This window comes from Entelurus aequoreus, linkage group LG09 (assembly GCF_033978785.1).
Source record: "Entelurus aequoreus isolate RoL-2023_Sb linkage group LG09, RoL_Eaeq_v1.1, whole genome shotgun sequence".
Classification (NCBI taxonomy): Eukaryota; Metazoa; Chordata; class Actinopteri; order Syngnathiformes; family Syngnathidae; genus Entelurus; species Entelurus aequoreus.
The window spans coordinates 49,508,562-49,533,422 of NC_084739.1; the positions used below are offsets into that span (position 1 = coordinate 49,508,562).

The 24,861-nt window shown below is 41.7% G+C and overlaps 1 protein-coding gene across 1 annotated transcript in view; it reads left to right on the forward strand.

Moving 5' to 3' along the window:
* The window catches only part of fancl (FA complementation group L), a 123,645-nt gene that overhangs the window by 37,527 nt on the left and 61,257 nt on the right, over positions 1-24,861 (forward strand). The window lies entirely within an intron of this gene.

Here is a 24,861-nt window from a genome sequence, read left to right on the forward strand (position 1 = left end):
AAGCCCGATTGGCAACCACGACCGGGTGTGGCCAGGCTGCCAATCGGCGACAAGTGAGGGGGGTAAAAGGCGCTCATTGAGACAGACAGAAAGTGGAACTAACATAAGAACACTAACCAGGAAATTGACACAGAAACTAAGGAAACAACAGAACATGTGACACACCTGAAGTGACAAATTGTCACAATTCTTGTACAATTTCCACATATGTTTTATTTTATTGCATTATACAGAAGACTATTTGTTATATGCATTTTCAAAAGTTATAGGCTCCAGCCACCCCTGTGACCCAGAAAAAGACAAGCGTTAGAAAATGGATGGATGGATTTTCAAAAGTATTTTTTTTCTATGCTGTGTGCCTCTTAAGATCTCACTGTTGGTTTTGTAAGGTCATCTCGAAACTAAACAAAATTGATGTTAATCTACCTGTTTGTTCTCTTTTTCCCAAATTGTTACGAGAATTGATGAAGAACCAAATCGTTTAGCAGAATCGAAAGTGAAATCAGAACCTTAAAAATTTGATCAATACTTATCTCTGGCACCAAACAATAGTTCAGAGTAAGGCTGGGTGATATAGCCTTTTATTAATATCTCGATATTTTTTGGCCATGTCACGATACACGATATATATCTCGATATTTTTCCTTAGCATTGAATGAACACTTGATGCATATAATCACAGCAGTATGATGATTCTATGTGTCTACATTGAAACATTCTTTTTCATACTGCATTAATATATGCTCATTTTAAACTTTCATGCAGAGAGGGAAACCACAACTAAGTCAATTTACCAAAACTGTATTTATTAAACAGTTATTAAGCAGTGGCACAAACATTCATGTCATTTACAAAACAGAAAGTGCAAGATTGTCAGAGACATTTTAAAACAAGCTATTAGTGCACTTTTGTGCATGATGTCACTAAGATGACATATCAAAACAGCACTAAATTAAAGTACACTTTTTGTACAGAAGGCCACTGCAATATTTTAAAACAAATAAAGTGCACTTTTGTGCATGATGTCACACAAGATATTTCAATAAGTGTCAAATAAAAATGAGCTGCATAATAGGACATCAAATAGTATATGTCCTTCGCTGTATAGCTCGTTTGGTAGAGCGGCCGTGCCAGCAACTTGAGGGTTGCAGGTTCGATCCCCGCTTGCGCCATCCTAGTCACTGCCGCCGTGTCCTTGGGCAAGACACTTTACCCACCTGCTCCCAGTGCCACCCACACTGGTTTAAATGTAATTTAGATATTGAGTTTCACAATGTAAAGCGGTTTGAGTCACTTGAGAAAAAGCGCTATATAAATGTAATTCACTTCACATTCACTTCACTTCGCTATGTGGTAGTTTACTGCAGACGCTATCTCCTTCTGTTGTTGACTATTTTTTTCATACGGTGTTGATGTAGAAATGGAAGACGCCAGGCTCAATTGGGTCAGTGCTGATTGCTCCGGCATTTTGTTGGTGTGGCACCGAACGGAGATGTAGACATGCGGAGTTTCAAGCACTCTTCATTCTCTAGCGGGTGACTTTTCAAATGATGCTACAAATTAGCAGTGGTGCTAAGTTGCTAACGTTTTTGCCGCATTCTTGTTCAACATCTTCGCGCTTGAAGCCAAACCACTGCCAGACGATGGACACCGTGAAGTTTTTCTTGGGAATTAATTATTCCTTCATTTGTTACCAGATTCGCACCTTCTCTCTCTCGTATTACCACTCGCACCTCTTCGCTAGCACCACAGCTAACGTTACCCATGCTGCTACCTGTCTGCTCCGCGAGAGCGTATGACGTTGCACGTGCGTCAGTATGAGACGTATGTAAAAAGGTGCGCTTGTTTTAAGTCTCTGAGAAGGAGAGACAAGAAAGAGTGATAAAAGCCTGTAGTGTAATGCCCGCAGCTAAAAGCAACTGCGTGAGAATGCATATCACGATATAGTCATTTTCTATATCGCACGGAGACAAACGCGCGATATATCGAGTATATCGATCTAACGCCCAGTCCTAGTTCAGAGTATCCTCCCTGTTTGGAGTCCCTAGAGAGAGTACTGGAGAGTGATCCCTCAGGTAATTCCCTTGTTCTACTGGGGGACTTCAACGCTCATATTGGCAGCGACAGTGAAACCTGGAAAGGCGTGATTGGGAGCAACAGCCGCCCGGATCTCAACCAAAGTGGTGTTTTTTTTATTGGACTTTTGTGCTTGTCACAGATTTTCCTTAACAAACACCATGTTCAAACATAAGGGTGGCCATATGTGCACTTGGCGCCAGGACACCTTAGGCCACAGTATAATGATCAACTTTGTGGTTGGATCATCAGATTTGCGGTGTTTCAACCGATCACCACATGGTGGTGAGTCAGCTCTGATGGTGGGGGAGAACGCCGAATAGACCTGGCAGGCCCAAACACATTGTTAGGGTTTGCTGGAAACGTCTGGTAGAGTCTTCCATCAAAGAGAGTTACAATTTTTACCTTTAAAAGAACTTTGAACATGTTACGAGGGAGGCGCTGGACATTGAGTCCGAGTAGACCATGTTCCATGCCTCTATTGTCGAGGCAGTCGATTGGAGCTGTGGCCGAAAGGCGGTCAGTAAGTGGCTGTAAACCAAGAACCCCCTGGTGGACACCAGTGGTGAGGGATGCCGTCGAGCTGAAGGAGGAGTCCTATCGGGTCCCTTTGGCTCATTGGACTCTGTAGGCAGCGAACATGTACCCACAGGCCAAGCAGTGTGCAGCTTTGGCGGTTGCAGAGGCAAAAACTCGGACATGGGAGGAGTTTGGAGAAGCCATGGAAAACGACTTCAGGACGGCTTCAAAGCAATTCTGGACCACCATCTGCCACCTAAGGAGGGGGAAGCAGTGCACTGTCAACTACTGACCTCGACTGGGGATGATGTAGATCGGTGGAAGGAATACTTGGAAGGCCTTCTCAATCCCTTCTACACGTCTTCCAAAGAGGAAGCAGTGCCAGGGGAATCTTTGGTGGGCTCTCATAGTTCTGGAGCTGAGGTTGCCGTTGTAGTTAGGAAGCTCCTTGGTGGCAGTTCCTTAAGGCTCTGGATGCTGGGGGGCTGTCTTTACTGACAAAACTCTGCAGCATTGCGTTGACATCTGAGGCCGTACCTCTGGATTGCCAGACTGGGGCGGTGGTTCATATATTTAAAAAGGGGAACCAGAGGGTGTGTTTCAACTGTCGCGGGATCACACTCCTTAGCCTTCCAGGTAAAGTCTATTCAGGTGTACTGGAACAGAGGCTCTGCTGGATAGTCGAACTTCAGAAACAGGAGGAGCAGTGTGGTTTTCGTCCTGGTCATGGAACTGTGTACCAGCCCCATACTTTCGGCAGGATCCTTGAGGGTGCATGAGAGTATGCCCAACCACACTTCATGTGTTTTGTGGACTTGGAGAAGTTGTTCGACCGTGTCTTTTGGGGAGTCGTGTGGGGAGTGCTCAAAGAGTATGGGTAGTTGGACCGCCTAATTGTTGCGGTCCACTCCCTGTATGATCAGTGTCAAAACTTGTTTCACATTGCATTGCAGTAAGTCAAACCCCTTTTTTGTGAGGGGTTGGACTCCACCAGAGTTGCCCTTTGTCACCGATTCTGTTTAAAACTTTTCTAGGCGCAGTCAGGGCATTGGGGGGATCCGGTTTGGCGGCTGCAGGATTAGGTCTCTGCTTTTTGTGGATGATGTAGTACTTCTGGCTTTATCTGGCCAGGGTCTTCAGCTTTTAGTGGATCAGTTCACAGCTGAGTGTGAAGTAACTGGGATGTAATTCAGTACTTCCAAGTCTAAGTCCATGGTTCACGCTCGAAAAAGGGTGGAGTCCCAACTCGGGTTGGGGACGAGATCCTGCCCTTGGTGTAGGAGTTCTAGAACCTCGGCGTCTTGTTCACAAGTGAGGGAAGAGTGGATCGTGAGACCGACAGGCAAATTCGTGCGGCGTCTGCAGTGATGCGAACCATTCGTCGGTACATTGTGGTGGCGAAGGAGCTGAGCCGGAAGACAAAGTTCTCAATTTATTGTATATTTCTCAATTTATAAGTTTCTATCCTCACCTATGGTCATGAGCTTTGTGTTTTTACCAAAAGGGTAAGATCATGAGTACCAGCAGCCAAAATGAGTTTTTTCCATCGGGTGGCGGAGCTTTCCCAAAGAGAGAGGGTGAGAAGCTCTGTCATTCGGGAGGAGCTCAAAGTAAAGCCGCTGCTCCTCCAAATCGAGAGGTGCCAGATGAAGTGGTTCGGGCATCTGGTCGGAATGCTTCCCGGATGCCTCCCCAGAGAGGTGTTTAGGGCGCGTCCGACCGGTAGGAGGCCACGGGGAAGACCCAGGAGAGACTGTCTCCCATGCAGCTGGCCGGGGCACGTCTTGTGATCACCAGGAAGAGCTGAACGAAGTAGCTGGGGAGATGTATGTCAGGGTTTCTCTGCTTAGGCTGCTTCCCCCCCTGACCCGACTTAGGATAAAAGGAAGAAGATGGATCGATAGAGCTGTGGCAAGGTGCGTAGTAATACAGTAGTATTTACTACTGTTTTGCAAACTATCGTCTCTCTTTGTTGGATGATCTGCAACAACACAACTTTACACAAAGGCTTGGCTCCTACTTAGTTATTTATTTATAGTTATTGAGTTCTTAAATTCAAGTTATTTTTAGGGACTGTTAGGGCATGTCCATATTCTGGTCAGAAAGCATGGATGAGCGGAGTGGTGATATCACTTCTCAAACCTGGTTGAAACCTTGACTACTACACTCATTTTCCACTTTGCTGTTAATAACCACTGCTACAATTATGACATTAGTAAAATGCAAATAGCTCTAATTGAAGACTCTCATGTTTTAATAGCAGAGGGAGGGTTAGATGCTGGAAATGGGTTTCAACATAATTTTCAGTGTAGCAGTTTGGTCAGAAGGCATTATACACAGAGGGCCTCAGTCTCCAAAGCACTTGAGATTCGCTTAGCGTCTTAATAGCACAAACCGTGTTAATAGCCACCAGGGCTTTTTAGATGTCATTCTGTCTGCTGATTGGATGAGTAAATGAGTTGCACTCTCTCAAGCTGGATGTCTCTTTTACTTTGAACCCGTGTCTACATTTGTGCATTTAAAGAGTGTGGTCATTAATTGGTCAAGGAAGGCAAGCCACGTATTAATTAATTGTCAAGTAGATTGGCCGCCATCACTCCGTGGCACCAAAACTTGACTCGGGAAGCAGAAGCTTTTATCATAGGCACAGTTGGCAGACCATATCTTTTGGTCCACATACAGTGTTAATTTTCAGTGTAGCAGTTTGGTCAGAAGGTCATTGGTCATTGTTATCACAGTGCTATGACGGTCACACTGTAACCAACTGGTTCTGAGACCAGCTTTTTCTACTTTTATTAATGTTTTCAATTGGTCAGCCTCAGAAACAATTTTCAGAAAGTTTAATTTTACTCACTGTTATTACATTGTTGTTTACCATTTTACTGTATTTCAATTGCTTCTGCTGTGGTTCCAAGAAAGTTAGTGAGTAGTGACTTTTTTTTTCCAAAACATGTATTATGTCATATCTGTTGATACAGTTCCTGAATTAATTTAAGGTCTAAGGTCAACATTTTTGCTTGTGAGTCTGACATATTTGTTCGCATTTCGGTTTGAATCGCTTTTGAAGTATCTCTGTGTGGACTTTTCATGTCCTCACTGGGTTTAGGCCATTTGGACCCTTTAATGTCCATTAATGTGAATGGGATTATGAATGTACAGTCGCGATCAAAAGTTTACATACACTTGTAAAGAACATAATGTCATGGCTGTCTTGAGTTTCCAATAATTTCTACAACTCTTATTTGTTTGTGATAGAGTGATTGGGGCACATACTTGTTGGTCACAAAAAACATTCATGAAGTTTGGTTCTTTTATGAATTTATTATGGGTCTACTGAAAATGTGACCAAATCTGCTGGGCGAAAGTATACATACAGCAATGGTAATATTTGGTTACATGTCACTTGGCAAGTTTCACTGCAATAAGGTGCTTTTGGTAGCCATCCACAAGCTTCTGGCAAGCTTCTGGTTGAATTTTTGACCACTCCTCTTGACAAAATTGGTACAGTTCAGCTATATTTGGTGGTGTTCTGACATGGACTTGTTTCTTCAGCATTGTCCACACGTTTCAGTCAGGACTACTTTGGGAAGGCCATTCTAAAACCTTAATTCTAGCCTGATTTAGCCATTCCTTTACCACTTTTGACGTGTGTTTGGGGTCATTGTCCTGTTGGAACACCCAATTGCGCCCAAGACCCAACCTCCTGGCTGATGATTTTAAGTTGTCCTGAAGAATTTGGAGGTAATCCTCCTTTTTCATTGTCCCATGACGATATATATCAGAATCTTAAAAAAACGTGCAAAGTGCTTAAGGTTGCCCAAGTGTTTTATGGCTAGATAACTAGTGTTAAGAGTACTCTGTTTGTTGTTGTACTTTGTTGTAAAGTAGTAACGTAACGTGTTTCTTATTCTTACAAAGTAATTAGTTAGCTTTTACTATGTCAAAGCAATTTTTGTTAATTTTGTTCATTAACGTTAGGATCATTGCCTCACGCTTGTGTGCGCGGTTAGGTGGAGCTTCTACTCGCTCACTGTGGTGAAGGCAGCTGGCTGTTCAGTTTGAAACTACTCTTCAGCTACCCAGACGCTACACTAGGTTAGTCCGCATGGGCTATGGCGAGAGGCACTTTCAAGCTAAGGAGTAGCTAAACATTTGACATACCTAGCATCAGATATCTAGCTGCTGTGCTAAGTCGCTAACAACTGAACAACATAAACAGATGAGATTAGTGATAAAGTTGCTGCAAGGAGAGATATAGGTTCTCAAGCAAATTAGCGTATTTGTAAATAAAGCTGTAGTCATTCACCAATAGCCGAATGCATCACTTAGGAGTCAAAAAGTCAGCACAGTAGCCGCCACAGTCTTTTGAAAAGTTTGTTGTTAAACACACATGGGGCGGGGTCAAGCCAAAGAGAATGCCCTGTGCTGCGCCCGTCAGGCACAGAGAAGAGCAAATAGCCGTTTCTAAAATATACCAACATTGGCTGTAATACCGGTATACCGCCTACCTTGACGCACATGCTACTGGTTGCCAATAGTCTCCATGCATTTGAAGAAGCAAGGGTCCTAAACCGTCTGTTGATGCTTCTGTTGACATTTTGATGGGCTTCGATGGATCATAGAATATCAAGACTGGCTCAGAGGTTATAATTTCCTTGAGCTGCCTCCATTCCTTCTCATGTCAAGCTCTCCACTCAAACACTGTGTTATGTTGTAGCAATTCCCTAAGGCATGTTGTTTTAGAGGTGCGGTTCAGAATTAATTTTCCGAAAAAGTTGATCATTCCCATGGCTCTCAAGACTCCTTTTTTGTCATTGGTATCAGGCATGTGTAATATACACTATATTGCCAAAAGTATTTGGCCACCCATCCAAATTATGAGAATCAGGTGTCCTAATCACTTGGCCCGGCCGCAGGTGTATACAATCAAGCACTTAGGCATGGAGACTGTCTCTACAAACATTTGTGAAAGAATTGGCTGCTCTCAGGAGCTCAGTGATTTCCAACATGGTACTGTCATAGGATGCCACCTGTGTAACCAATCCAGTCGTGGAATTTCCTCGCTCCTAAATATTCCAAAGTCAGTGTTTCCCATAAACTGCCAAGATACCTGTGGTGGTGGGGGCGTGGCTATGGGCGTGGTCACCATGACATCATCGAGTAATTTGCATAATTTACTACAATGATATGATTTTCTCTAAAAAGGCTAAAAAAATGTATACTTACTAATTAATAATAACAGTTTTGTTTTAAACGTCCATCCATCCATCCATCTATTTTACAATATAATTACAACACTTTATGTACATATTTATATACAGATTTGAACAATAAGTTATTCACTGAAATATATTTATTAATTGTGGTTCTTACAAAAAATATATCTTATAAAATATAAAAGCTAAAATGTCTCTTAAAGCTCTGCCCCTTTAATTAGTGCATACTAAATAATTTAACTTTAGCCTACTACTACAACCATATTATTTACCAGCAACATAAAGTGAAACAGATGCAGAGGTGTCCTGCCACAGTCAGTAACAAATAAACAGAAAACAGTAGTGGTCAAATACAAATAAGGCAACAAGAGAAGTATCCTACACTTCTCTTTTGTAAAATAAATCTGAACAGCCTATATGGGCATCAACTATATGATTTGCCTGAGAAGCTGGACAGGACAAAAAAAACAAACATTTTTTTTAATTATTTTTTTTTATTTGTGGCGGACGTAATTCTTTCGTGGCGTTCCGTCACAAATTAATGAATGTGTGGGAAACACTGAAAGTCAATTGTCTGATTTATTATAAGAAAATGGAAGAGTTTGGGAACAACAGCAACTCAGCCACGAAGTGGTAGGCGACGTAAACTGACAGAGAGGGGTCAACGGATGCTGAAGCGCATAGTGCAAAGAGAGTTTCTGCTCCAATTAGCCCACGTACAGAGCTTCATGGAATGGGTTTCCATGGCCAAGCAGCTGCTTCTAAGCCAGGCGTCTCAGACACGCGGCCCGCGGGCCAATTGCAGCCCGTGAGACGTTATTTTGCAGCCCTCGCTGCAATAAATAAATAAATGATAAATGGGTTATACTTGTATAGCGCTTTTCTACCTTCAAGGTACTCAAAGCGCTTTGACAGTATTTCCACATTCACCCATTCACACACACATTCACACACTGATGGATGGAGCTGCCATGCAAGGCGCTAACCAGCAGCCATCAGAGGCAAAGGGTGAAGTGTCTTGCCCAAGGACACAACGGACGTGACTAGGAAGGTAGAAGGTATATAGACCCCCCCAACCCTGCGCCCCCACACATCAACCCCCCCGGATGAAAATCGGGACAAATTCGGGGGAATGGTTGCCCTGGGAGATTGTCGGGAGGGGCACTGAAATTTGGGAGTCTCCCGGAAAAATCGGGAGGGTTGGCAAGTATGTTGCTAGGGCGGGATAGCCATTCAAAGTAGGTGAATTCATTAAAAAGTGCATGTTAGATTTTTTTTAAGAAATCTCTTGTTGCGGCCCAGCCTCACCCAGTTTCTGCATCCAGTGGCCCCCAGGTAAATTGAGTTTGAGACCCCTGATCTAAGCCATACATCCCCAAGTCCAATGCAAAGCGTCGGATGCAGTGGTGTAAAGCACGTCACCACTGGACTCTAGAGCAGTGGAGACATCTTCTCTGGAGTAATGAATCACGCTTTTTCATTTGGCAATCTGATGGACGAGTCTGAGTTTGGAGGTTGCCAGGAAAACGGTACATTGTGTCGAGTGTGAATTTTGGTGGAGGAGTAATTATGGTGTGGGGTTGTTTTTCAGGAGTTGGGCTTGGCCCCTTAGTTCCAGTGAAAGGAACTTTGAATGCTCCAGGATACCAAAACGTTTTGGACAATTCCATGCTCCCAACCTTGTGGGCACAGTTTGGAGCAGGCCCCATCCTCTTCCAACATGACTGTGCACCAATGCACAAAGCAAGGTCCATAAAGACATGGATGACAGAGTCTGGTGTGGATGAACATGACTGGCCTGCACAGAGTCCTGACCTGAACCTGATAGAACACCTTTGGGATGAATTAGAACAGAGACTGAGAGCCACGCCTTCTCGACCAACATCAGTAGTGTGTGACCTCACCAATGTGCTTTTGGAAGAATGGTCGAAAATTCCTATAAACACTCCGCAACCTTGTGGACAGCCTTCCAAGAAGAGTTGAAGCTGTAATAGCTGCAAAAGGTGGACCAATGTCATATTGAACCCTATGGGTTAGGAATGGGATGGCATTTCAAGTTCATATGTGAGTCAAGACAGGAGGCCAAATACTTTTGGCAATATAGTGTATCTTTCATCGTAGACTGATCTGGCACCACCACTTCACTTGTAATCTTGTCTCATAAGAAAGTCATTTCTGTGACTCCAAAAATAAATTTTGCGCTGTTCAGTTTTAGTCCAGTTTAGTGTTGTGCGGTATAATAAAGTACAGTTGTACTAATTAATTGGAAACTGTACTATACTGCTTTTGAAAAATACCAGTACCGTTTCAACATCTGCATGATGCTGTGCGGCGATGACTACAGAGCAAAGGCGCATGATGTCGGGTGTGTCAAAATGCACACACAAAGCGCCTACAAGCAATAACATCAAGGAGAGGAATAATGGCAAAAAACGACAATTCTACTGGTTAATAAAGAGGGTTTGTGAAGCGCAATACGGAGATACAAACTTAGGTAAACATTTAAAGAATAAGCATTCAGATGTGCACAAGGAGATATAAAAAGGGACCGGTAATAATGTAGTTGTTACACGTTTCCTGCTGTTCGGCTCCCATGCAGACCATAGTCAAGCAGCACAGGGCAGCCGTTCCCTGCAATGTTTTCGTCGGCGGCAATGGGTCTGCTAAGCTCTGTTTTCGGGTCAGAATGAATTATTAGTTTTGCAGGATACAACCGGACCCGTTCATTACTCTACGGCACAGTGCACACTCTAACGCTCTCTCTTTTTATTCGCCCACTCACTCACTGACGTCACTCACCCAACCCATTGTCATTCTCGCAAACACACATACTGCTGCTCTCATAAGTCAACCAGCTCCCCTGTTGTGCACATACAGAGACGTAGATGCGCACACAGCTGCTTGGCTTGATGCCAAATATTAGCAGAGTTAAAACTGCCCAATTAGCGTCAACTAATGCAAGTGAAATGACCGAATTTTGGAACAAATTCCTTCAATTTATGTTTTATCTTTAACATTGTGTGTTTTACCTGCTACGTGGCTTATCTGTGTACTTTTATACATAGTTTCGGTTACTATTTACTAATAATTGTATTTTTCTTAAAGCACAGACCAGAAGTGGCAACTATAAATCACAAAGCATTTAATATAATGTCAATAAAGCTTTTTATTCTATTCTAACTTAATCCTTGATTATGGCAGACTATATGTAATATATAAAATTGTAAAGCCCAATGTTTTAATTTTTAACTATCTAAAATTGTTCCTTGAGTTCAATAGGAAACATGTTTAATATATTGTACCGTTTTATGTTAAAATAAAGCTATATTGACGTTTTTTTAAGCACCCTTTATTTAGGATCGAAAAGTATTGATATACATTTTGGTACCGGTACCAAATTATTGTAATCGGGATAACACCAGTCCATATTCTTTAAAAAAGATTTTCCTACCTTTCATCATGTTGTTGTCGTGTTTTTCCCCAAACCACAAGGTCATCTATGTAGACTCGGGTGCCTTCCAGTCCTTCTATGATGGACTCCATTGCTCTGTGTAAAATTGTAGGTGTTGATTTGATGCCAAACAGGAGTCTCAGGAAACCGTACCGTTGAAAGTGGTGTACATGCTGCTTTCACTGTCGAGCCTCATCTGCCAAAATCTATGAGAAGCCTCAGGTTTGCTGAAAAACTTTACACCTGCCATATCACTGATTATATCCTCTCTTTTTGGAATTTGATAATGCTCACTTTTGAATATTCTCATTTAGATCTTTGGGATCAAGGCAGATCCTGATGGGATTTGTGTTCTTCTTTTTGACACAAGTTATGGAGTTAAACCAGTGTATGGGCTTTTCCACTTACGCTATGACCCCATCTGAGTCATTATGTCTAGCTCTTTGTTTAAGCTTTCCCTGAGTGGTACTGGAACTCTCCTCAGGGCATGCAACAGGCATCATCCTTGAGCCAAATATTGTATATGTGGGATAACATGTCCTTTGAATACAGTAGGGAATTTATAGGCTATTTCATCTCTGCACATGAATTTGTGTGTTGTTGTCTTTACTCTTACAATTTTTAACTTGAAACTTGTTTGCAAGATTGTGCTTTGATTTTAAGGTCGGTGAGAAAAGTGTCGAACGACTCATCCTTTTGCTACAGGCATTTAATTTTTTCTTGTAAAGAAGTGTTCGTCAAACATCTTTAGGACCTTTTCATATTTTATTTTGTCATCAGGTTGAGCAAACACAAAAGTGTTGAATACTTCTATTGCTTCTGGACCTGCTATGGTGAGCAGCTTGGCAATCTTTCTTTCATCTGCTCGCCGTTCCACTCCAACAACAGCGATGTACAGCCGGAAGTGCTGCTTAAGTGCCCTCCAACTTGCATCCACATTTCCAGACAGTTTCAACTGACCTGCCGGTTTAATTGCATCCATATTGTGTTGCTCCTGAGTTCAACCACTCTTAGTACCATGTAATGTTCTATGTTGCCAATAAAACATCAAAAGTTATTCATATTCCTCTAGTACGTTTGCACATGTATTTAACAATATGCCGAGGCACACACTTCTATTGTCAACCTGCAGTCCACACACTTGAACTATGATTAATCATGATTAAGCACAGGTTATTGTCTTGCATGAATACAACTCGCTTAAGAAAATACCTTTATATTTGAATACAAATGTAATTTGGTAGTCAGAATGTCAAACAGGAACGTTTTTTAAATGTTTTACTTGACTGCAAGTCATTGATTTGCTCAAAACTTGGTGACAGTAAGTATAGCAAGAATTAAGTGCACATTTTGAAAGTCTCTGCAATAATATAGGAAACTAGGGACAGATGTACAGTATGTTAATAGAGAATATACTAAAGATACCCATAAACAACTTTACATAGTGCTCTATTTACATCTGCATTTACTCTTCCTTAATTAACCAGTTGATTAAACAAATGTAAGCCATTTTTCATTTTGTTTGCGTAGTTGGACCGCATGTGATGTGTTGCGCTGTTATTGTGAAGCCGGAAGTGTGTGTGCGTGTGTGCGTGTGTGCGTGTGTGCGTGTGTGCGTGCGTGCGTGCGTGCGTGCGTGCGTGCGTGCGTGCGTGCGGTGCCTTGACGACAAGCCAGTGTGTGACGAGAGACATGATGGTTGTCAATAAAGAAGGTGCCTCTCGATTCCCTCGTTATGGTCTGACTTTTCTGCTGAGCTTCATCTAATTCCTAAACCTTGGTTACACAGACAAGCTTACCTATTCGGATGATTTCTTTTTTGTACAAACTGCCTCTAGTTTGTACGACGTCCATGTAGCATTCATGCTCGCGATGCCATCCTCACGTTCATGTTTCGCTTTAAGATGCTATTTTAAACTTGATGTGTGTCGTGATAACGTCTGTCGCTGCAATACCGACTAATTACCTCAGTTTTATCCAAAGTTCTGGCTGAGTTTGTTTTGAAGGGTGCAGAGCACATCACTCTAACTATCATCACACTGGCGTGTGACATGATCACTGCCTGTGCAATGCAATGCGTGCTGCCTTCCGCAGGTCAAAACAAACACTGTGATTCATCTTTATTCATTTATGGTTACGCAATTTTTTTTTTTTCCTTTAATCACATGTGTTAACGTTGACAGCCTTACTATTAAGTAAATACTAAACCTGTGTGTGTGTATTAGGGCTGTGAATCTTTGGGCACAACACGATTTGATTCTTGGATGTAACGATTTGAGAATCTATTCTCGATTTGAAACAATTCTCAATTCAAAATCAATATTTTTTAATGACATTAGGTGCCATTTATATAGACTACATTCCTCCATAAAACAGATACTGAACAGCTGTGAATAGTTTATATATTACTTTTTTTTTAAATGGTTTTGTTTCATAAAATTATATCCAAACATTTAATAAAGTCAAATACAAATAAGACAAGTATCACACTCTTTTTTTTTTTTTTCTTTTTTGTGGGGGGGGGAATTAATCTGTACAGCAGATATGGGCTTCTACATCAACAATATGATTTGCCAAAGTGGCTGGATAGGACAGTTTTAAAAACAATGATAATAATTGTTTTCTTTTGAAAATCGATTTGTGATGTAGAAATGGTAGTGGGAAAGAATGAGCCAAAAGAAAAGAAAATTGGCTTTATCTATACATTATGTACCATATTTATATGTGTAGACTTCAGGAGGAATGTCCTTCATTTGTGTTTGATTGCAAGAATGGGATTGAGCGGTCAGGTTTATGAGCCATTCGCCACTGACATTGTCATCATTCTATCACTTTGTTAAGTGTGTATATGTATGTCATCCCTGAGGACACCGCTCCCATCACTTCTTTCTAACATACTCCATAAATCTTTGGCAGATATACAACCAAGTCAGGCACAGAGTGTCTGGCATAATGTACTGTAAATCTGGAGGAGGACTCTGCTCGTCATTTGACTTAGTGTTTTGTCTTGAAGTTTCAGTCGAGGGTAAACTGCACTGGAAGGGGGCAGTGGAACAGTAAATCTGACTAGTGCTGGTGCATGATCAGGACATGTCATTGCAGTATACTACGCCTTATAGGTTGTGATCGGCTCAGAAAGGAGGCGTCTAATTTATAGTATGAGCAGAGCTTGGCACCGACATTTCATCTATAAATTAATCTAAAGGTGCCCGATTTTATGAATGTTTTTTTGATTTGTATGTAATTCTGTTTTTTTTATGATAAAACCCAAACCAAAACCATACATTACTGAGCTTAATACAGTACGCCGCTACTGAATTCTGGGAAAACATACTTTCAGTACATGTACATACTTACACTATTTTGGGCATGAATGCCTATCAAATTTATTGGAACTGTTCTTTTTTTACTTAAGTGGTGTTGTAATCAGCATTACTATTTTGTACACCTCCAAGGATCAGGCCGTTTGGGGATGATTAACATAATTTATTTAACAATGGTCACAGGTAGCTGGTACAGCATTGGTCTCAAATTTGAAAACAAAGACAAGGTCTGCAGTATTAGCACTGATAAAAGTGCATACGTGTCTTTTATAATATGCAAATAGTATTATGATTTTAGCTTTACAGGGATTGGGGACAATTGCCATAGTTGTGGCAACTTGTTTTGGAGATAGCGAGCCTGTAAAAGCCGCTGAATTGACCAACAACTTTGAATAAAATGGATGGATAGTAAGATTGAGTAATAGATAAATGTAAACTGCTAAGTGGACGTTGTGTCTCAGGGTGTGCAACCAAAACAACAGGCTCTAGACAAGCTCAGTTTCACATTTCACCAACCTGTGATTTGAAGGTTTTAGATTAGATTAGATTCTAATTTATTGTCATTGCACAGCACAAGTACAGTACAGTAGTGTTGTGTCGTTCGCGAACGATTCGTTCGAAAGAACAAATCTTTTGAGTGAACGTACTGAACCGAATCACTTCATGAACTGATTCGTTCCTTTCTCAGTTCAGTTGAGCTCCGCCGCGACCATGCCGGTATGAGTGGAACTAGCGCATTCTGTGACTCACTGAACCCTCGACGTCGGCGAACGACACAGCCAATGAGAGGGCGGGGGGAGGGACTGAGCGAATGATTCGTTCACCGCGGATTAACGACATGAATCACTCAGTGAACGACAACGCTCTCGCTCTCTGCTGTGCGGGGGCGGGGGGTAAAGTGTAGGGCGGGCTGTTTTGAGAAGATTGGGGACTCGCGTTCACCCTATTTGCTGCTTCTCCCGCGAATGTCTGCACTGTACTGTACTACGTACTGTACTAAGGGGCGGTAGTGTTGTGTGGGCGCCTATTTGCTGCTTCTCCCGCGAATGTCTGCACTGTACTATACTACGCACGCCCCCCCTCCAAATGTTTTTATTTTGGGGGGGGGGATTCGGTGAACAAATTTTTTGAACGAATCATTTTAAGGAACTGATTCTAGTGATTCAGTACAGTCAAGAGAACTGCCGATCCCATCACTACAGTACAGCGAAAAGAAGTTTGGCATCCAACCAGAGTGCAAATAAACAGTAAAGTGCAGCAGTGATATACAATGTAATATACAGTGAATATACAATATACAGGTGATTAAAGAGGGTATGTCTACATGAATAGGAGTGAACTGAGTGGTATGATAAACAGAACTTAAACAGCTATACTTAGTGAGAATAGTAAGAATATGTATATATATATACATATATATATAGTAGGGCTGGGAATCTTTGGGTGTCCCACGATTCGATTCAAAATCGATTCTAGGGGTCACGATTCGATTCAAAATCGATTTTTTTTTTCAATTCAAAACGATTCTCGATTCAAAAACAATTTTTTTATTTTTTTTTTGAAAACAATACACAACAATACCATAATAATGCAATACAATTTAATTTTGGAGTTCTGAACTTGTAATTTCTTGCAGTGTTTATTAAGTGGTAATATGTCACATTTGTCCCAATTAACTTTATACCCTGATAAACAGCCATATTCAGTGATGACATTATTGATATAAAGAAGACAGGAGTTAACATGTGACAGTTAAAAAAATTATGTCGTCACAATACATCGATAGCTTATTATACTGAGAGCCAATATTTATACCATGAATATTATTGTCACTTCTTATTTTTGCAGCTAAGGGTTCAATAACCAAATTAAATAATAATCCAGATGCAGGACATCCCTGTTTTACTCCTCTTTTTAACAAAAAAGGTTCTGAAATATGATTATTGGTTTTGACTGATGCCATGGGCCTTGTATAAAGCATCTTAATCCATTGTATAAAATTATCTCCAAATCCAAATTTACGTAATGTGCAAAACATAAATGACCAGTTTATGCGGTGAAATGCCTTCTCCGCATCAACACTACATACTGCTGTGGGATAAGGGAGACTTCTAGCATAGTAAATAACATTAAACAATTTCCTTGTATTGTCTGAAGATTGTCGACCTTCCATGAAGCCAGTTTGGTCAGTATGAATTAATTTTCCTATTACATTTGATAATCGTGTGGGTAAGATTTTTGCCAAGATTCAAAAGGATTGTCTATTCATTCAATACATAGATTTCAGCAGGATCTACCCCAGTCTGCTGACATGCAAGCAGAGTAGTAGATTTGTGTAAAAAGCTTTTATAATTGTAAAGGACAATGTTTTATCAACTGTTTGCAATGATGTACATTTGTTTTAACTATTAAATGAACCAAAAATATGACTTATTTTATCTTTGTGAAAATATTGGACACAGTGTGTTGTCAAGCTTATGAGATGCGATGCAAGTGTAAGCCACTGTGACACTATTGTTCTTTTTTATTTTAATATCTAATGATAATGTCAATGAGGGATTTCATTGTTATGGTATTGCTGTGTATTGTTTTGTTGGATTGATTAATAAAAATAAATAAATAAATAAAAATAAATAAAAATTTAAAAAAATAATTCGATTTTTTAAAAATGAGAATCGATTCTGAATCGCACAACGTCAGAATCGCGATTCGAATTCGAATCGATTTTTTCCCCCACCCCTAATATATAGTATATACAGGTAAGCAGGTATGCTCAGACGGATGTGGTATAGTATAAGTATATATAGATCAGAGTATATACAGTATATGCAGCAATATGTGAATGCTATCATCACCAGCTATAGTCTTCCTGAAGTCCACAATGAGCTCTTTGGTTTTCTTGGTGTTGAGTGCCAGGTTGTTGTTGGCACACCAAGTCACCAGGTGTTGGATCTCTTCCCTGTAGGTCGACTCATCGTTGTTCCTGATTAGGCCCACCACCGTTGTGTTGTCCGCAAACTTGATGATGGTGTTGGTGCCATGTATAAGAGTGCAGTCGTAGGTGAAGAGGGAGTAGAGGAGGGGGCTCAGCACACAGCCCTGTGGGACGCCAGTGTTTACGGAGAGGGTGGAGGAGGTGAGGTGGTCTAACTTAACAAAGTGGGGTCTGATGGTTAGGAAGTCCAGTATCCAGTTGCAGACAGACGGGTTAATGTCCAGCTTCTTGGTTTCTGTGAGGGCACCAAGTTTGGAGATGAGTTGAGAGGGGTTGATGGTGTTGAATGCTGAGCTGTAGTCGATGAACAGCATTCTCACATGGGTGTTGCTCTCATCCAGATGAGAAAGAGCGGAGTGTAGAGCTGAGGAGATGGCGTCCTCAGTGCTCCGCTTCTCACGGTAGGCAAACTGGTGTTTATGCAGTGAGGGGGAAAGTCCAGCTTTGAGGTGAGCCAGGACCAGCCGCTCGAAGCACTTCAACATGATTGGGGTGAGTGCGACGGGGCGGAAGTCGTTGAGGCTCACCGCAGAGGAGTGTTTCGGCAATGGCACGATGGAGGTGGTCTTGAAGCATACTGTGACAACTGCCTGAGCTAGTGACAGGTTGAAGATGTCAGTTAGCACCACGGTCAACTGCTCAGCACAGTTCCTGAGCACACGACTGGGAATGCCATCAGGGCCAGCTGCTTTGCGTGCATTCGTTCTGCTCAGTGCTGCACACACCTCGGTGGGGGAGAGAGGTAGGGGTTGGAGGTCAGCAGGGAGAGCAGTCTTGATGGCCGTCTCCTGGTTGTCCCGGTCGAAACGAGCGTAGAAGTTATTGAGCTCGTCCGGCAGGGAGGCGCCGGTGGTTGGGAGAGAGTTGCCGGAGGGTTTATAATCCGTGATGGCATGGATGCCCTGCCACATGTGTCAGGGGTCAGAGTTTGCAAAGTGCTCCTCTACCCTCAGCTTGTGGTTCTGCTAGGCCCGGTTAATTCCCTTGTTCAGGTTGGCCCTGGCTGAACAGTAGGCCTGTCACCAGATCTAAAAAGCGGTGTCACGCGCCTTTAGCAGTTGACGTACCTCTCTGTTCATCCACGGCTTCTGGTTAGGGTACGTGGTTATCTGTTTGAGGGTGGTGACATCATCGATGTTGGTGTTGATGTACACAACGAAGGAGGTGTAGACGTTGAAGTCGATATGGTAGTCCTGGGTAGACTGGGTGGCAAACGAGCTCTAGTCAGTCTGCTGAAACCAGTTCTGCAGCTCAGAATCTGCTCCCTCAGGCCACCCTTTGATTGTCCTGGTTGATGGTTTCACACGGTGTGTACTTGGGGTTCAGGAACAAAGAGAGGTGATCTGATTGCCCGAGGTGGGGTAGATGGGAGGCTTAGTAATCCTCAGGAATGTTGGTATATACATGGTCCAGTGTCCTGTCCCCTCTGGTAGGACAGGAGACATGTTGGTAAAATTTAGGGAGTACAGACTTTAAATTGGAGTGGTTGAAGTATCCAGCAACAATAAAGGCTGCCTCAGGGTGTATGTCCTGCTGTTTGCTAATGCTAGCATAAAGTTGTTTCATTGCTAGCTTAGCTTTAGCATCTGGAGGGATGTAGGCTGCTTTCACTATGGTCGCTGTAAACTCTCTAGGTTGGTAGAAAGGTCTACTTTTAACCATAAGATATTCCACATCAGCAGAGCAATGACTGTCTATGGTAGTACTGTCTGTGCACCATGCCTTGTTTACTAAACACACAGACCCCCACCTCTGGTCTTCCCCGAGTCATCAGCTGATCGGTCCGCTCTGTGGATGTTATCGGTTAGCTCGATAGCACTGTCGGGTATTCCGCTATTAAGACAGGTTTCGGTGAAAATAATCACGTTGCTGTCCTTAATCTAGTTGTTGTTGATAATCCGCAGCCGGAGTTCATCCATTTTATTCACCAGAGAACGCACATTAGCGAGGAAGATGGAAAGGAGCAATAGCCGGTTCGGCGTTAGCCTTAGCTCGCAGCCCCCTAGCTTCCCTCTCCTTTGCTTACGTTCTCGGCGCAGGCGATATGCTATCGCAGCCAGCCTCGCTCTGGTGAGAGCTCCCAGTGTCCGAGCGATCTCAACGGGAAGTTGCAAGTCGGCGATAAAGATGTCGGTTCGTTGAATTCCGACGTCCAAGAGTTATTGTCGAGTGTAGGACAATAAAGCAAGACTGTTTTGGGTAAACAGACTTAAACCAGCAGGTAGGTTACTATTTATATGCAAAAATAGGTCAGACTTCAATCAATCAATCAATCAATGTTTATTTATATACCCCTAAATCACAAGTGTCTCAAAGGGCTGCACAAGCCACAACGACATCCTCGGTACGGAGCCCACATACGGGCAAGGAAAAACTCACCCCAGTGGGACGTCGATGTGAATGACTATGAAAAACCTTGGAGAGGACCACATATGTGGGTACCCCCCCCTCTAGGGGAGACCGAAAGCAATGGATGTCGAGTGGGTCTGACATAATATTGTGAAAGTCCAGTCCACAGTGGATTCAACACATCAGTGAGAGTCCAGTCCATAGTGGGGCCAGCAGGAAACCGTCCCGAGCGGAGACGGGTCAGCAGCGCAGAGATGTCCCCAACCGATGCACAGGTTAGCGGTCCACCCGGGATCCCGACTCTGGACAGCCAGCACTTCATCCATGGCCACCGGACCTGTGCAACTCCCCCTCCCCAAGGGAGAGGGGAGCAGAGGAGAGAAGAAAAGAAACGGCAGATGAACTTGTCTAAAAAGGGGGTCTATTTAAAGGCTAGAGTATACAAATGAGTTTTAAGATGGGACTTAAATGCTTCTACTGAGGTAGCATCTCTAACTGTTACCGGGAGGGCATTCCAGAGTACTGGAGCCCGAATAGAAAACGCTCTATAGCCCGCAGACTTTTTTTGGGCTCTGGGAATCACTAATAAGCCGGAGTTCTTTGAACGCAGATTTCTTGCCGGGACATATGGTACAATACAATCGGCAAGATAGGCTGGAGCTAGACCGTGTAGTATTTTATACGTAAGTAGTAAAACTTTAAAGTCACATCTTAAGTGCACAAGAAGCCATGGCAGGTGAGCCAGTATAGGCGTAATATGATCAAACTTTCTTGTTTTTGTCAAAAGTCTAGCAGCCGCATTTTGTACCAACTGTAATCTTTTAATGCTAGACATAGGGAGACCCGAAAATAATACGTTACAGTAATCGAGACGAGACGTGACGAACGCATGAAAATGATCTCAGCGTCGCTAGTGGACAAAATGGAACAGATTTTTTGCGATATTACGGAGATAAAAGAATGGCCGTTTTAGTAACACTCTTAATGTGTGACTCAAACGAGAGAGTTGGGTCGAAGATAATACCCAGATTCTTTACCGAGTCGCCTTGTGTAATTGTTTGGTTGTCAAATGTTAAGGTGGTATTATTAAATAGGTGTCGTGTCGAGCAGGACCGATAATCAGAATTTCCGTTTTCTTAGCGTTGAGTTGCAAAAAGTTAGCGGACATCCATTGTTTTATTTCATTAAGACACGCCTCCAGCTGACTACAAACCGGCGTGTTGGTCAGCTTTAGGGGCATGTAGAGTTGGGTGTCATCAGCATAACAGTGAAAGCTAACACCGTATTTGCGGATGATGTCACCTAGCGGCAGCATGTAAATACTAAAGAGTGCAGGGCCAAGAACCGAACCCTGGGTAACTACGCACGTTACCTTGACATAGTCCGAGGTCACATTGTTATGGGAGACGCACTGCATCCTGTCAGTAAGATAAGAGTTAAACCAAGACAAGGCTAAGTCTGACATACCAACACGTGTTTTGATACGCTCTAATAAAATATTATGATCGACGGTATCGAAAGCGGCGCTAAGATCAAGAAGCGGCAACATAGATGACGCATCAGAATCCATCGTTAGCAATATATCATTAGTCATTTTTGCGAGGGCTGTCTCCGTAGAGTGATTTGCCCTGAAACCGGATTGAAAGGGTTCACAGAGATTGTTAGACACTAAGTGTTCATTTAGCTGCTGTGCAACAATTTTTTCGACAATTTTGGAAATAAACGGAAGGTGGGAGACCGGTCGGTAGTTTACCATGAGGTCAGGATCGAGGTTAGGTCTTTTGAGCAGAGGATGAATAACCGCTTTTTTGAATGCTAGGGGAACAGTGCCAGAGGAAAGTGATAAGTTTATAATATTTAACACTGATGGACCTAATAATACAAACAGTTCCTTGATAAGTTTCCCAGGAAGTCGGTCAAGTAAACATGTTGTTTGTTTTATCCCACTTACACGCCGTAATAATTCCTCTGTTATTTCATCAAAAATAGAGAGACTCCTTCTCAGGCATTGGTGTGTAACGGTGTAACTGAATAATTGTGTTATAATTGTCTATCAAAGATGCACATCAATGAAGGAGATGAATAAAAATGAAATGAAATGAAATGAAAGAAATTCATAAAGTCCTCTGCTGAGTGGGTGGAGCTACTGGGAGGAGTCCCTTGTTGGGTTAGCGATGCCACTGTACTAAACAGAAATTTAGGATCGTTTTTGTTGAGGCGGATGGGATTTGAGTAATATTTAGCTTTAGCTAAGGTAAGCATGCGTTTATAAGTTATTAAACTATCACTCCATGCTTGATGGAAAACCTCAAGTTTAGTTGCGCGCCATTTGCGTTCCAGCTTTCTACATGATAATTTATGAGCTCTAATTTCTTCTGTAAACCATGGGGTGCGCCTTTTAGGGGCCCTTGTTTGCTTTAGCCGTGCTATACTATCAATGGTTTCGCGCAGGGCATCGTCAAAGTTGTTAGTGAGGTTATCAATAGAGCCGACATAATTTGGGAATGGTGCCATTACCGAAGGCAGTAGGTCAGCAAGAGTCATCGTTGTGGCAGCATTAATAATGCGGCCGCTATTGCAGTTATTATTATTATTAGCTTGTTGAAAATGAGTCAAAACTTCAAATTGTATAAGGTAATGATCGGACATTACTTTAGTATATGGAAGTATCATAATTTTGGAGGTGGTGACACCTCTGACAAGCACTGGATCTATCGTATTACCGTTGCGATGTGTGGGTTCATTTATTATTTGTGTATGACCACAGCTATCAATTATAGTCTGGAGCGCCACGCACTGAGGGTCCGATGGGGTATTCATATGAATATTAAAGTCCCCCATTATGATTATATTGTCGGCGTGCGTCTCTAGATCAGCAACAAACTCTGAGAATTCACTGATAAAGTCCAAATAGGGCCCTGGGGGGCGTTAGATAACAGCCAGGTCGAGAGGCAGCGGTGTGACAGACCTCATAGTAAGCACCTCAAACGATTTATATTTATTATTTAGGTTAGGGGTAAGGTAAAAGTGTTCATTGTATATTAGTGCGACCCCCCCCCCCCCCCCCCCCCCCCGCCCCACTTCTTTTAAGGGGGCGGGCAATATGTGCACTCGTATAGTCAGGAGGAGATGCCTCATTTTGCGCAAAAAAATCATCTGGTTTGAGCCAGGTTTCGCTAAGACCTATGACGTTTAGATTGTTGTCTCTAATGACCTCATTAACTACTAACGTTTTGGGAGACAATGATCTTATGTTTAAAAAGCCAATATTATATGTATTGGGCTGTTTTGACGAGTTTTTGTTGAGATTATCCGTAGTAGCAATATTAACAATGTTGCGTTTATTATGCGTAGTGCACTTTAAATAGTTTCGACCATATCTAGGAATTGATATGACGGGAATTTTCAGATTGTTTGCTTGGTGCTGCGATAAACTGAACGCATCATAATATGCAATCTCAGTAGAATGCATGTCTACCTCTGACACAGTCACAACAGAAAAAACATTATGTGAGTTGTGTATTATTCTAAGAGAGTATATGTCTGTGTGTGTGTGTATATATATATATATATATATATATATATATATATATATATATATATATATATATATATATATATATATATATATATGTATGTATGTATGTATGTATGTATATATGTGTGTGTATATATATATATATGTATGTATATATATATATGTATGTATATATGTGTGTATATATATATATATATATATATATATATATATATATATATATATATATATATACACACATATATACATACATATATATATATGTGTATATATCTATATCTATATACGTATGTATATATATATATATATATATATATATATATATATATATATATATATATATTAGGGCTGCAACTAACGATTAATTTGATAATCGATTCATCTGTCGATTATTACGTCGATTAATGGATTAATAATCGGATAAAAGAGACAAACTACATTTCTATCCTTTCCAGTCTTTTATTTTAAAAAAAAAAGAATACTGGCACCATGTTGTGGACATTGGGGGTGCAGCATACACCAATAGTAACACAGAAATGTAACTCATCAGAACTGAATCAGATATTGTACACGTTTCTGTTGTGAATAATAAAGGATTCATTTTAGGCTGCCTCTGAATAATAGCATGAAATATTCCAGCACCTTCATAACGTTTAGTTATACTAAAGCGTCACTCAAATCTAAATATATTTATATAGCTTTATCAGCCCGGCTACATTGATCCATTATGAAACCAACCTGAGATATTTCTGTCCGTTACGTTTATTTCGAAATTGGTAACCGTGCGTTTTCTCTCTCAAAACGGAGTCAAATGTGCCGGAGACACATTATCAGCCCCGCGTTGCAACAAAGGCATAACTTTAACGTTACTCACAAAAAAGCTGAACTCATGAATGCTTGTTGCCACTATGGACTTAAAAAGTTACGTACTGTGAGTTCTTCCCTTTATCCATGGCTCCAACATGTTTCTTCTTCAGGTGCTCCTGATGCAATGTTGTACTTCCGTGCCATTTTGCAGGAAACGGTCTTCTTTGAAGTCTTTAAAGTAAAGTGTTCCCACACTTTTGACGACTTAGGTCGTACACTTTTCTCCATTGAAGCAATAACCTCAAGATGTTTCTCCGCTAAACTATCGGTAGTGTTTTCCTGCGCCATTTTTCGAATTTTTCCAGCAAAGGAGACGCCGTCGTCACGTGAGCTGCACATGACACATCATTGGCTAGCTTACGCCACCTCATGAGACGTAGCCTAACCGCCGCCCTGGCGCTGTTTTTGTACTTATTTTGATTGTTGTTTCTCAGCTGTTTGTAAATATTGCAGTTAATAAATAAAGGTTTATAAAAATAAAAAATAAAAAATAACCAAAAAAAAAAAAAAAAGCCTCCGCGCATGCG